Genomic DNA, 13,758 nt, shown 5'->3' with positions numbered 1-13,758 from the left:
GGAGAACTTTTACGGTAGACACAAAAGCAGAAGAAAACAGGCCTCTCGAGTAGCATGTTCAAGTGGCTACATCTGTGTTTGCGAGATGAGGAGAGGCCTGAATGAAGGTATTTAAGCAAGAATTGTTTAGGAGGACATCCTCAAGGTTGTTTTTCTGCTAACTATTCACAGTCACAGCTTCATTGAGCAGTCGGGAGCAAGAACAAAATACTTAGGGAGCGTACAGATAAAAGGCCAAAATCTGGGACTTCAAATCACTTGGAAGGGATAAAAAAACATTTGTGATCATGTACTGTAAACATGCTGCCCACCATTATTTTCCACAGTTACCTTTTACCTTGCATAAACTGAAAAGCAAGTGCCTTATTGGTAGGTCACGTGTTTATCTCAAAGTACCATTGTATTACGACTTAAAACATCACTTGCTGCTGTAGCACTTTTTTTTGAAGAGTGAAAAATTAAAAAAAAAAAAATTTCACTCTTTAATATGGAGTTTGTAAATACTGTAACATACAAATGAGAAACAAACACTAATGAGGGAGTATAATTCAGGGAACAACAACAACCTAAAAGCATTAAAGAATTGTAAGGATTTGAAAATAAGCCACATTTCGCTCACATTCTGGCTTCTCTGTCTATACAAATCCAATAAAAGCAAATGTGTCACTTTCTTTGCTTCAATACATAGATTTGTATTCTCTCAAGGAAATGAGCCAAACCTCAAAGACTTAAGCTCATTTTCCTCATTTAAGAAATACATGTTTGGCTCTTGTATTGGATACTGTGTAGTGGTACAAAACAGTGAAATATGAGCTCAAGATGGAATGCTGCAAGATGGAAAAAGAGGCAGAGGTTAGAAACAGGTCAAATTTGTATTAATTGGGTTTTTGACAGCTAAACTTCATAGCTAAAAAAATCCACTTCTACTTCCCAAATACTGACACATTCAGGTCAAACTTGTACAAGGTTAATTCTCAAAGTAGGCAAGCAAGCGTTTGAAACCGTATTTGCATTATCCAGCTTGTATGCGAGACATTTCAGACAGACATCATGACGAGGCTCAATGTTATATAAACCACACAAACATCTGCATATAAACAACAAAACCATGATGATGAAAATAAGAGAGAAGTCTGTTTAAAATGAATATATTCCTAAAAAACAACACCGCAACCTGTACAAAAAGTACTGTGGTGTTACTGTGTTTCACTGTTATACTGTTCAAATGTTTTTTGTTTTTTTTAAAGAAAATGATACTTTCATTCGGCAAGGACGGATTAAAATTATTAAAAATTAATTAAAGAGTACTAAAAAAAGACGCTATATTGTGATTTCCACAGTTTGGGGTCAGTACGTTTTTTTCTTTTAAGAAATTAATAATTTTATTCAGTAAGAATGCATTAAATTGATTAAAAGTGACAGTAAAGGCATTTATAATGTCACACAAGATTTCAGTTTCAAATAAATGTTGAACTTTATATTCATCAAAGAATCCTGAAAAAAAAATGTATCACATTTTCCAAAAACAATATGGTAACACTTTATTTTACAGTGTCCTTGTTACATGGTAAATGTAATAACTATAAATTATGCATAATTACAAGCAACTAACCCTAAACCAAACCTAATCCTAACACCATATTAAGTACATGTAGTTTTACTTAGTACTTAAATGTATAATTATACCGTAACACAGACACCTTAAAATAGAGTAACCAAAAATATTTAGCAGCACAACATTTTTCAACATAACATTGATAATAATCAGAAATGTTTCTTGAGCATCAAATCAGCATATTAGAATGTTATTTGAAGGATCATGTGACACTGAAGACTGGAGTAATGATGCTGAAAATTCAGCTTTGGATGTGTTAAAATAGAAATCAGTTACTTTAAATTGTAATAATATTTCATAATATTACTGTGTTTTTGATCAAATAAATGCAGCCTTGCTGAGCATAAGAGACATTTTGGAACATAAGTCCAAAAAACGTATGGTATTATTATCCTCGTAATGTTTTGCTACTTTTTTTTTTTCATGAATTACAAAAAGTCTGTGTTGCTTTGGTGTTAATAGATGATTATTAAATCTATCATGGCTTTTATATGATACTCCAAGCAACTTCAAAGAATACCATGGTACTCCCACAGTACACGTCTAAAACAAAGGTTTTGCCACAATATTCAAATAAAAAGAGCAAAACAGTGTGTGTAACTTCAGCTATAAAACAATTCAACAAGTCAACCCAAAAATAAAGGGAAAATATGATACAAAAATGAGCATTAGTTATTGAATGCTTATGCAGCCTGAGGGTCATTTTCCCCAAATGCAAAGACATTTTCAACTGAACCATCTAACGGCCTTTTAACGACCTCTTTGTGATTTCAAAGAGAACGTACACATAAAGTATGACAGGAAGGCTGTTTTCTGACAAACTAAAGGTCTGCGCCTCCACGATTACATTGTTCAGAAGAAACTGGAAGAGATGTGGGGACGAGGCGGCACAGCCGGCAATCTCTCCCCAGCCCTGAGCTCTCGTTTGGAGACAGACACATTTGCTGAGAGAGAAAAACAACAGCTGTATTGCGTCCATAATAAAGGATGAGCGGTGGCGCTAGTGCGGCCCATCTGGCTGAGCTCACGTTCCCAGGGAGCCCACGCGGATTGTGTGGGAAGGCTGTGGGGGAAGTTTACAGCAGCCAACGGAAGCTTCCATGAAGTGACTCTGAGGTTAACCAATATAGGGAAACTCATTAGTAAAGATGGCAGCTTGATTAGTGCAACCCGTTATTGACTTGTGAGTTTTTGTGGAAGGGCAATTAAATAAAAAGGGGTAATAAATGAATACAGAGCCTTGTTGTTCATTCTCACAGTGACAACTAGCAATTATAATTAATATGTATTCTGCACACGTACAGCACTGGGCGAGGTGTCTGCTTTTGTTTTCCATCCAAAACACTTCAGATCGTCCTCCACTGGAACTGCCACAGGTCAGTCTGTCCTCACAGGGGCACAGAATTTGCACAAAAACCAGAGCAATAAAACAGACAGAGGGTAACCTGCATGAAAAGCCCAAAGGATAAGTGAACAAAGTTTTGTCCTGCTGAGCAAATCTATTCAAAACTCTCTTCTCGCTCTATATGCTGAAGATCTCTTATCAGTCATCCATCAGCAATGCTCTGTGTCTCGGACGACAATATCTCAGAGATCACAATGTAAACAGGGTTGATGCTGTGAAGAGCCTTTGTTGAAACTTGAGTTCCAGAACATTCTTGAAGCTCTCAAAGTAAAATGGACCCAATTGTCCCTAAAACAACCAATGTTTTATACTAACAGTGATCTCTTTAAATTAGTTACTAAATAAGGTAAAAGATTAAGATGGAAACTGACATATTTCTTATTTTAATTTGTTACCTTAAACTTTTAGTTAAGAATCAGGGCTCTCACAGCCTTGGAAAATCAGTAAAATTAATAAAACACTTTTTTCCAGTTATGTCAAGTTCTAAAATATTTTAACAGGTGGAAATTGCTATTTTTGAGTGAGTGAGTGAGTGAGTGAGTAAGTAAGTGAGTGAGAGAGTGAGTAAGTGAGTGAGTGAGTGAATGAATGAATGAGTGAATAATTCAATGACTGTGTGTGTGTGTGTGTGTGTGTGTGAGTGAATTAATGAATAATTGAATGAATGAGTGAGTGAATAAATTAATATTCGAATGAGTGAGTGAGTGAATGAATAAGTGTGTGTGTGTGTGTGTGTGTGTGTGTGTGTGTGTGTGTGTGAGAGTGAGTGAATGAATAATTGAATGAGTGAGAGAGTGAATGAATATTCGAATGAGTGAGTGATTGAATGAATGAATATTCAAATAAGTGAGTGAATGAATGAATGAATAATTGAATGAGTGAGAGTGAATGAATGAATGAATGAATAATTGAGTGAGTGAGAGTGAATGAATGAATGAATGAATAATTGAGTGAGAGAGTAAGTGAATAATTGAATGAGTGAGTGAGAGAGTGAATGAATGAATAATTGAATGAGTGAGAGAGTGAATGAATGAATAAATGAATAATTGAGTGAGTGAGTGAGTGAATGAGTGAATGAATAATTGAGTGAGTGAGTGAGTGAATGAATGAATATTCGAATGAGTGAGTGAGTGAATGAATAATTGAATAATTGAATGAGTGAGAGAGTGAATGAATAATTGAGTGAGTGAGTGAATGAATGAATAATTGAGTGAGTGAGAGTGAATGAATGAATAATTGAGTGAGTGAGTGAGTGAGCGAATGAATGAATAATTGAGTGAGTGAGTGAGTGAGTGAGTGAGTGAATGAATAATTGAATGATTGAGTGAGTGAGAGAGTGAATGAATGAATAATTTAATGAATGAGTGAGTGAATGAATGCACGAATGAATAACTGAATGGGTGAGTGAGTGAGTGAGTGAATTGTATAAATAACCTATAAATGTTGAACTAGAAATTTTAGTTTTTGAAACTTCTGTAATTTTTAAAAAGTACATGTAAGAAATATGGGGTGCCTTTGAGTCAAAAAGGTTGACAACCACTGCAATGGAGTCATGTAATAAATTATTATATATAATTGATATTTATTAAATCTAGTTAGTCGTGTTACTAAGCTAAGAAGTCTACATCTTATAAGCCAAACATTTTTCCTTCAGTCAATAATGAATTGCAATCAGGGTTTGAAATGAACTTTTTCCACTTACCAGCCAATTTGGCCACTAAATTAAGTTACCAGCCATTCAGAACTAGCCAAAACAAAAATATCAGAAATAAACCAGATTATCAGTCACATAATATTTTAATATATTTATTATTAAATCTGATTCTGAATCACTGAATTGCTTTCAGCTTTCCGACAATCACTTTTTACGGATACCATTCAAATAAAATGAAATGGAGATAAAAACAAAATTCTCAGTGACTTCTTATAATTGCCATGAGTTTCCCTGCACATAGCAATAAAGACTCTAGGGAGCTTTTTGCCCAAAAGTCTTGGACATGCGGCATTTATGAGAATGGGTTGTTAAAAGTAGCCTCTTAATTCTCTCCTAAGGCAATCCTAAGGCTCTGATAATGATTTGATACAAAGTGTTAGAACATAATTTATGAATAATAACTTGCCAAATTGGCTAGTGTGTTGATATGGGTTACCCGCCACAGTGGATTTTCACCCTCATTTGCTGGGTTGGCGGTTTTAATTTCAAACCCTGATTGTAATAGGTATTTGACATGGTTGAGGTATGGACACCAGTGCTGGCTTTAAGTTCTCTCAGAAATGTACATGTTCAGGTTTGTTAGACATTTACAAAGACAAAGTTCCTATGGTCAATTCCAAATGAGGATACAGGAGACGAAGACTCATAAACACATCTGATTATGCTGACCATCTAAAATTAGAGGCACTGTTAAAATTGAGCCTGAACAAAGAGAAGATATAAAACACTTAGTAAACTGAAAAGAAACCTTACACTTATATAACAATTTGGCCTTCAGTAAGGAAGATTATGCTAGTCAAAGACCAGAAAATGTTGACGCTAATCAATAGTCCCTCTTCATTCTGATCCTTCATAGCAGTGGTTCTGAAAATAATGTGTTTCACATCCTGACATGATGTTCCCTGACCGCCGCTCTGAGGGCAACCAAAATCACTGCAGTGTTTCTGAAGAGAGCCAAAATTACTGCAAAACCTCAACCTCAAATTGCTCTTGGGCTTAAAAGATGTAGAAAAATGTTTTTTTCCACCAACACAATTCATATATCACTCTTACAAGAACATGGTGTGAAAGAGGGAAACAATCTCTTGGAAGAGATCGAGGTCTGGTAAGCACAATCCGGTTTTTGCTGTTTGATGTCGCAAGTAGACCATTATGGACACATCTTTCACCATTGATGGTCAGTCAAACTTAGCGTATATTCTTATGAAATAAGATTTTAACAAGAAATATTTAAAAATCACACATTTCATTATAGAAATGATGTTTACAAGTGCCCGATTTGTTTTTGGAAGGCTTTGAAAAGTATGGAATGGACTTATGTTTTTCCTTGCCTACAGCTTTTGACATCTCCGCTCAGGATAGTTGCTTGGCAAAGGTCACACTGCATACTTCTAAGGGTCCTGCGGCAGCTTTCACCAACTATTATGGACCTCATTGGGTTTGACGGACGTGTGCATCTCATTCTTTCAAAGATGAAGAGAGAAGAGTGAGGTGAAGGCGAGCTAGAAGGAGACCCATCTCCAGATAGATGTGCTGTCAGGGAACAGACACAGTAAAGAGATTCAAGTAGCTCTTCGGTTTATTAGTGAAACAAAAAAGCAAGGCAAACCAGGCATTAGGGAGTGCGGAAAGAAAATACGAACTGATTTGTGCAACCTGACATTCTCTCCAGAGGACTTTGCACCTTTATTTCACTGCACGCAACTGAACTGTCAAGACAAGGAGTGGATCCTAATTTGACAAAAACGTCCAAAAGAGCGACCCACCTGGGTTGCTAGATGCAGAAGCATGAATCATCAAAAGCCTGCAGGGATTTATGCCCTTTCAGCCAGAATGACTCCAGTTCTGACAGGAACTATCCGATCGAGAAATGTTTTACTCTCACAGAAAGATGAGCAAGAAACTACGGGTACAGAGAAGCCCGGCTTTAAGTCAGGATTTAAGAGAGGCCTGTGAAATGATCTCTGTCTGAGAAAGAAAACAGAGAATTTTTATAGACGCTGGAGCCTAGGCACTCATCCTACGGCTTCCAAGTCACATGGGACTCTTTACTGAAAGCGGTGTGGCTCAAATCTCACATTCCCCCCAAATTTGTTCTATACCAAGTTTTTGACTGAGGCTTTTCAGTTGTAATGACGAAAATTGAAGAAATTATTGCAGAATAATTACTATATTCACATATCTGCCATTTACAAATAGACATAAAATGTTTAATATTCAACAATCAATAAATTCACAGATCACTATTATCCAATGACAAATAAATTAGATCATTTAACCTCAAAACTATTCAGGCAGATTGAATCTCTCAAATGCTGAATTTTCAGATGAAAGATTAATATGAGCATAACTACATCTATTGTTAAAAGAAATGAAAAATGTATATTTCACAAAAGCACAGACGATTAACTTCAAAAAAGGGTCTTTTTAGTGTAGGATGGAAGTTATAAAATGTAGACTCTAGTATTTACATAGTAGTTCGAACACTTGAAACATCCTAGAAAAATTTCCTTGAAAGACTAAGCAAAATGATTTTTCATTATAAAACATCTATAAAAAGATCACTATTCCACTATTAAATACTATCCACTATTAAGTGGTGCAATTAGAGGAGGTTTGCTATTTAAAATGAAATAAGTGGCCAATTTAAATAACACTGCTTTAAAAGCTACTGCAGGTTTCAGATAAGTGTTATGACAAAGCCATTTAGTTGGGAACACCCATACACCCCTATACTTCAACGCACACTACACTACTTCCCCAGGAAATAATCAGTTTTTAACACCCAATCCAACACAGCTATGATAACACTGATGTCCTCATGCGTACCTTCAGTATGTGGGTTCATGTCAGACAAAGACGCCGCCAAAACATACACATGCCTAGTCTGGAGAAATGTAAATACAGCCTGTGAAACCAAACACCACCCTTACACCACCTTCAAACAACACGTCAGAGATTACATTGTTCCACGGCGATGTGTATAATAGTTGTTCTGTTTGTCTAACACAGCTTCACCATACCCAAGAGTTTCGAATTCACACTTGAGTTGCAAGGGAGGCCGGGTGTTGGGAAAACAGACACGTTGGGGGTTGACCGCCCTGTGAAGACATGCCTGTCAAAGGTGATGAGACACCTTCAATGATATGAAATGTGCAGCAAGTAAATCTAGATGGGTTTTGCTTTCATTTCATCTTTGTTCCATAAACCCTACCATAAAAAAAAAAAGTCTTGTTTACCTTGGCGCAAAGTTTTGTTCAAAGTGTGACTTAGGAAAAAAGCCCAGAAGAACTGCAACTGAGGCTCTATCTTGCCTTTAACATCATGTTATCATTCAACGGAGAACTTAAAGTGAAGCACTAGCTCTCTGAACTGACGTTGACTGATGTTTGAACTCCAGGAAATAGCTGTCACACCTGAAGACAACAACTACACTCAGCACATTCCAGGAAAGACCTATATCCATCTTTTTGCACCTGCATTGTGACAGACAAAAAAGAAATGGTGTGCAACTCACTAACTGTGATACGTCTGGAAATATTTAAGATAAATTCAAGCAGTGATAGATATAACTAAAAAAAGGCCCTCAAAAAGATTATGGCAGTCATCACTTGGGTTGCAAAGAAGGTTTTTGTCAGGAAAAAAAGGAAAAGTGGAAGATTCTGACATCATGTCAATTCAACAACTATGTTTGGTAAACAAGGAAGCTGGCATTGGCTTTTCGCTGTTCGTTTAAACATAATGAGGCCTATATTGCACCACTCAAGAAATGTCAACAGTTGAAGGCTTAGCATCTGAAAAAAGGACACAAATGGGGCCAAAAAGCCCAGTATACAAGCAAAAGATGCTTCAATTTCCTCAGCTTTTTTTGTTCAGCTCTTAAAAGTAAAGGGGAAAAAAAAAAGATCGCTCCCAAATTGCTAAGACCAAATAAGACCGCACCATAGAGCACTAACTCAAATGGGTCTCAATAAAACTCTTCACAGCCCCTTAGAAGGGGTAAGTGATAATTAGGTGCTTTTTTTGCAGTTTAGCACTAGCATCTTTAGCAGAACAAAGAGGTGAGAAAGCAAGAGGAATTTTACATGTGACTTCTTCTAAACAGACTCAACTGAACTCAGAAGTAAAGTCTTTAATTGAGTCTTCTCTTCATCACAAATGGTGTATAAAAAAACCTGACAGTCATTCATTTGAGAGTAGGAATCCAGTATACCCAAGTAGAAAATGAATTTGACAGCTAGACAGGAGTTACAGGTGGAGGTCAGCATTTGAAGGATGATGGTTAACTATAGACGTTGCGTATGAAATGAGAACCTGAAAGGGAAGAAAAGATACAGTAAAATTATAGAAGAGAAAGTGAGATGAGAAGGACAAACAAAGAAAAAAAAATGCAAATAACACTTTAATTTACGGGGTCTTTGTGACCTGATCCAATGTATTATTCAGAATGACAATAGAATAACAGCATGAAAATTAACTAGAACAATCTAAAGGCTGAGAAGAGAGTGGAAGAGATGCTTGTTTCACACTGTAACCAGGCTGCAAATTATAACACCGGCATAAATTAAATTAACCATCGGCACCCAAGCACTGCATAAGAATAGATGTTTGTGTAAATATGGGACAAAACCAAAAAAAAATCTTCACATAATGAGAAAAACAACATTACCAGGTTAAGAAAGTGACACGCATGGGTCCCACTTTATATTAGGTGGCCTTAACTACTATGTACTTACATTTAAATTAATCATTTGATACAACGCACTTATTGTGTACATACATGATTTTACATTGTATTTATATTTTAAAAAACCCCGCATGTAATTAATTTCTGTAATTACGTTATAATTACACTATTGACCCATCCCTTACACCTTAACCCACCCTTAAAACCGACCCATACCACCAAACCTGTCACTAACCTTACCAGTAACCCATCTCAATAGCAGCAATAGTGTTTTGAAATACAATATGAACACAATAAGTACATTTGTAAGTACATAGTAGTTAAGGCCACCTAATATAAAGTGGGACCCACGCATGAATATTTATTAAGTGGCATTTTGCAAATAAAAAGGACTGCTGTATTGCCCTCAAATACATGACTCAAACATTTCATCAATTAGTAAAACTCATTTAAAGCTCTCTGGAGTGCGCTATATTAGAACTGCTACCAAGTTGAGAAAGTGCTGATGAATCTCCAGTTGGGACCGGCAAAACTGCAAGCCAGCTTTGACAGCAACATTTAATTGGTATTGATTAACTGAACCAATCTAAATGAAGAAATGGAGGCTCAATTAATCAAACTGAATAAAATATCGGCTCCTGGAAGGGTAAGTGCCATTTGTAGCTGGCACATGCGAAAAAAGTAGGACCTTCGTCTTAAATTATCTGGTGAATCCAGAAAATTGTCAGAATCAGATAACTGTCTCCCTTTCAATTCACAGGAAGTTGAATTTGAATGACAGGAAGGATCAACTTTTGAATTGTAATTGTAAAAAAAAAAAAAAAAACAGATAATGAAATATATAAACCAAGTACAAATGTATATACCATAGGCAGCATTTCAGATAAATTTAACAATCCATTCTTCTGTCCGTAAGGCCTATAAATTTTAAAAATTTCAAAACTTTTTTTTCAAACCTTGCAATTAAGGCTTTGTCAAGTAAACATTCAGTTAAAAATAGTTATATATATATATATACACACATACATATATTTCAATTTATTTTAATTCTACAGCTTTGTATTCAATTCGAATTTTAACTGCCTAAATTCAAATTCAGGAGCTGAACTGGAATATACAAGGCATTTTCAATTCAACTCTGAATGGTGAATAGTACTTTGAGAAGTGGGAGCAACAACACTGACTAATTCAGGTATAAATCGAGCCACAATCATTTTTCACAATGCTTCTAAACGTGTTAATACAGCCAAGCCACTGAAGTGAGCACTAATGGGTGAAGCTGCATGTAATCTCTGCCTCAGACTGCAATGAAGCAAATCGCACATTACAATGCCAAGAACAGGTTGAATTCTAACAGACTAAGCTCTCCAGTTTCCAAAAACCAGGGTGCAAAGGTTATTCTGAGTCATCAAGAAACAAAGCCATGTTTGCAAGGTTGCTACAGGGTTGTGTGCCGGCCTCTTACAGAGGTATTATCGATTTCAGATTTATCCGCCCTTACATCACATAAAAAGGCACCTGATCACTTTTATAAGTCAGCTAAGATGGTCTCTTCCGGTCTAAAATGTAGTATGGACCGAATATTTGCCAACTGTCAAAGTCTGGCTTCTTGAGATGAAGCAGCGTGTGTCTTTGAAGGTTTAGAAGACATTTCTAAGTCATTCAAAAATGTGACTGAGCAATAATGCATCTTTGAAGGCTCTGGAGGCTTTCATTTGAACTTCCCTCCTCTATGGCCATAAACTGTCTAGAGATGAAGCATTTCAGACAAGTAGCTGCCAAAACAGACAGATGCGTCCAGAATGTGCCTCCCATGTAAACGTCCCCTTCCCACCTAAACACATTGGAGTCTCTTAAAGCTCAACAGGGCCGGTGTTGACAGTCAAAATGAATTCACATTCAAGGCACCACTGCCAACCACGTTTCCCAGGTGGCCCCTGGGGCTTCTCTCTGCTCTGTAGTGGTGACAGCAACTAGTTCTCTCTCCCGCTCTCGACAAACTGCATAATAGACACCCTGGCGATGCAATCCTCCCACAGACTGCCCTCAATTTAAAACAATATTTATCAGCACTCTGGAGGTGGCTTGCAAAATGTGGGTGGTAGTTGCGGTAGTCTTACCAACGTCTAAATATTTAGCTAAAATGGCTCCCAAAGAAAACGGCCAACAAATGTAAAATTCATATCACTGCCTTTTTGGGAATAAAGCATGTAAAATTTCTAAAGACTCTAGTGGCAAAGCCAATCTCCCGAATGAAACAGGACTCTGTAATCTTGTCCATACGACAGCTCCTCTATAGATGTGCCCACGTACCAACATCTTATCCAATGACGCAGACACTGACGCTAACACACCCTGAAACAACTAAATGCGGGTAAAAATATTACAAGAAAAACAGAAAATGTCCCAGAAGGGACTCTGAATGCTTAATGAAAACTAGGGGTTACCACTACACACATAGTGGGAACATTTAAAGACAACGTTTAGTCCAACAATGTGGAGAGGCCCAACACAGTGCCTTGAGGCACTCCTACACCATCTTCTAGTCAGGAGATCTACTGGACAGCACTTAACACTCAGGAAAAATGTTTTCCTGTGTGTGGGAAGGCAGGATCTGCTGACTACACATCTAAATGTCTGCTTGAGTAATCTGGTTTAAAAGTTAGGATACAACCATTCTAGAGTCAGAGCTTTGGGTGGTGCAGGCAGACTGCTGATCCACTTTCTCCAACAGTTGCCGACTATGACAATCCCATAACAATGGAGCTTGTCTTCTCTCCATGGGTTACCTGAATGTTGAAAGACGACAGGAGCGATTAGTGGAGCGCTGAAGCGTTAGAGGATTCATAACAAACAGCAGGACATACACAGGCCTCTCTGTTTTTACACCTTCTCTCTGTTACTGCTCATGGATTCAGCACTTGAAAAGACATTACAGTGAGGCATGTGTGGGCGCATGCTGACAGACAGAGCCACTATAGTAAAATAAAAAGATGGTACCAAATAAAAGCAACATACTTTTGCATGTGGGGGTTCACCTACGTGCCTATGTTCAGTGTGTGACTTGTTCTCAGAACTGTTTTCTCTGAAGGGCCCTGCACTGAAACACTAGAAAATCAGCAGCAAAAAGGCAACATGACTCATGGACCATCTAAAATGTCCAGGGAATTTGTGTCTTCACGGCACGTTGCAGACAATCATTTATTCTCATTTGGGAGTTCATCTTTAAAATACAGTTTGATGCAAATGTGAACAGAGCAATGGAAGTTCACTACAGACTGCACTGAACTGAAAAAAAAAAAAATCTCCTAAAAGCCTCAAATAATAAGCAATTTTAGAATGCAAATGGAAGATGAATCAGTTGTTATTTTGAGAGAGATGAAAAATCATGACACTCTCTATTGACCTTGGCCTGTGCAGCAAAAAAGCAGTTACATTGTATAACAGTACACTGAATGTGCTATATGGGATGGTTAAAAGGGACAGACTAAAAGGCATAGTTCAACCAAAACTATCCCTATCCCAAAACGATCTACTTTTTTTACACTTATGTAACTCCAAACCTGTATTTCCATTCATCCATAGAAGAAAAAGACTATTTGAAGAATGTTCATGCTGCTGTCTTCTAAGCAATGCAATGCAATGTATGCAATCCATACATGTCATGCACTACAATCCAATTCTACTAAAGCATAAAATTAGGTACCAAATTTCTAGAGCACAAACTCTGAAATCAATTGTATTTATTTTTTGTTTCTTTCTTACCAACAGGAATTATATGTAGGTTTTGACTCAAGTAAATTATGCTCTCAGGGGCGTAGGTCGATGAGGATTATTTCCAGACTCTTTAAACGAACTGGATTTCTGTCTCTCCACGGAGCTCACTCCACGGTCTGTGCGAGGTGATTGGCATCTTGCTCATTCCTGGTGAAAAACAGCTGCCTGCTGTTTGAGCTAGTTAAGACTCCAGAACACGGCAGCGGAGTGCTCATGACACAGGACAGGCATGAGCACTCTCTGCTCAGAAACGCATTTTTACAGATATAGCATAAATTTTCTTCCAAAAAGACAAAGCAATGCCTGGATGTAGGAGATAAAATGGTCCGTAACTGATTTTGAATGACGTATTATATGCTAAAGTTGATGCCCATCAATCATAGACATTAAAGCTGCCAGTACATCAATTGCTGAAATCATACCAAAGCCAGTTCCTTTATAGTCACTATCTGAAGCAGCAACAGTTGAAAATGAAATCAAGAAAACCAAGGAATAGTGTTATTTCTTTGACAAGTGTATTACTTGTCATGCATAGTGGATTAAAATTGATACACTAGAGA

The 13,758-nt window shown here is 37.1% G+C and overlaps 1 protein-coding gene across 3 annotated transcripts in view; it reads right to left on the bottom strand.

Annotated features, from left to right (window-relative positions):
* Nucleotides 1-13,758, bottom strand: part of gstcd (glutathione S-transferase, C-terminal domain containing) — a 61,926-nt gene that overhangs the window by 28,323 nt on the left and 19,845 nt on the right. The gene's annotated exons all lie outside the window — the stretch shown is intronic.

The sequence above is a fragment of the Ctenopharyngodon idella genome, chromosome 1 (assembly GCF_019924925.1).
Source record: "Ctenopharyngodon idella isolate HZGC_01 chromosome 1, HZGC01, whole genome shotgun sequence".
In the NCBI taxonomy this organism is placed as follows: Eukaryota; Metazoa; Chordata; class Actinopteri; order Cypriniformes; family Xenocyprididae; genus Ctenopharyngodon; species Ctenopharyngodon idella.
The sequence above is the reverse complement of the archived record's forward strand: the minus strand, read 5'-3'. Positions and strand labels throughout refer to the sequence as shown.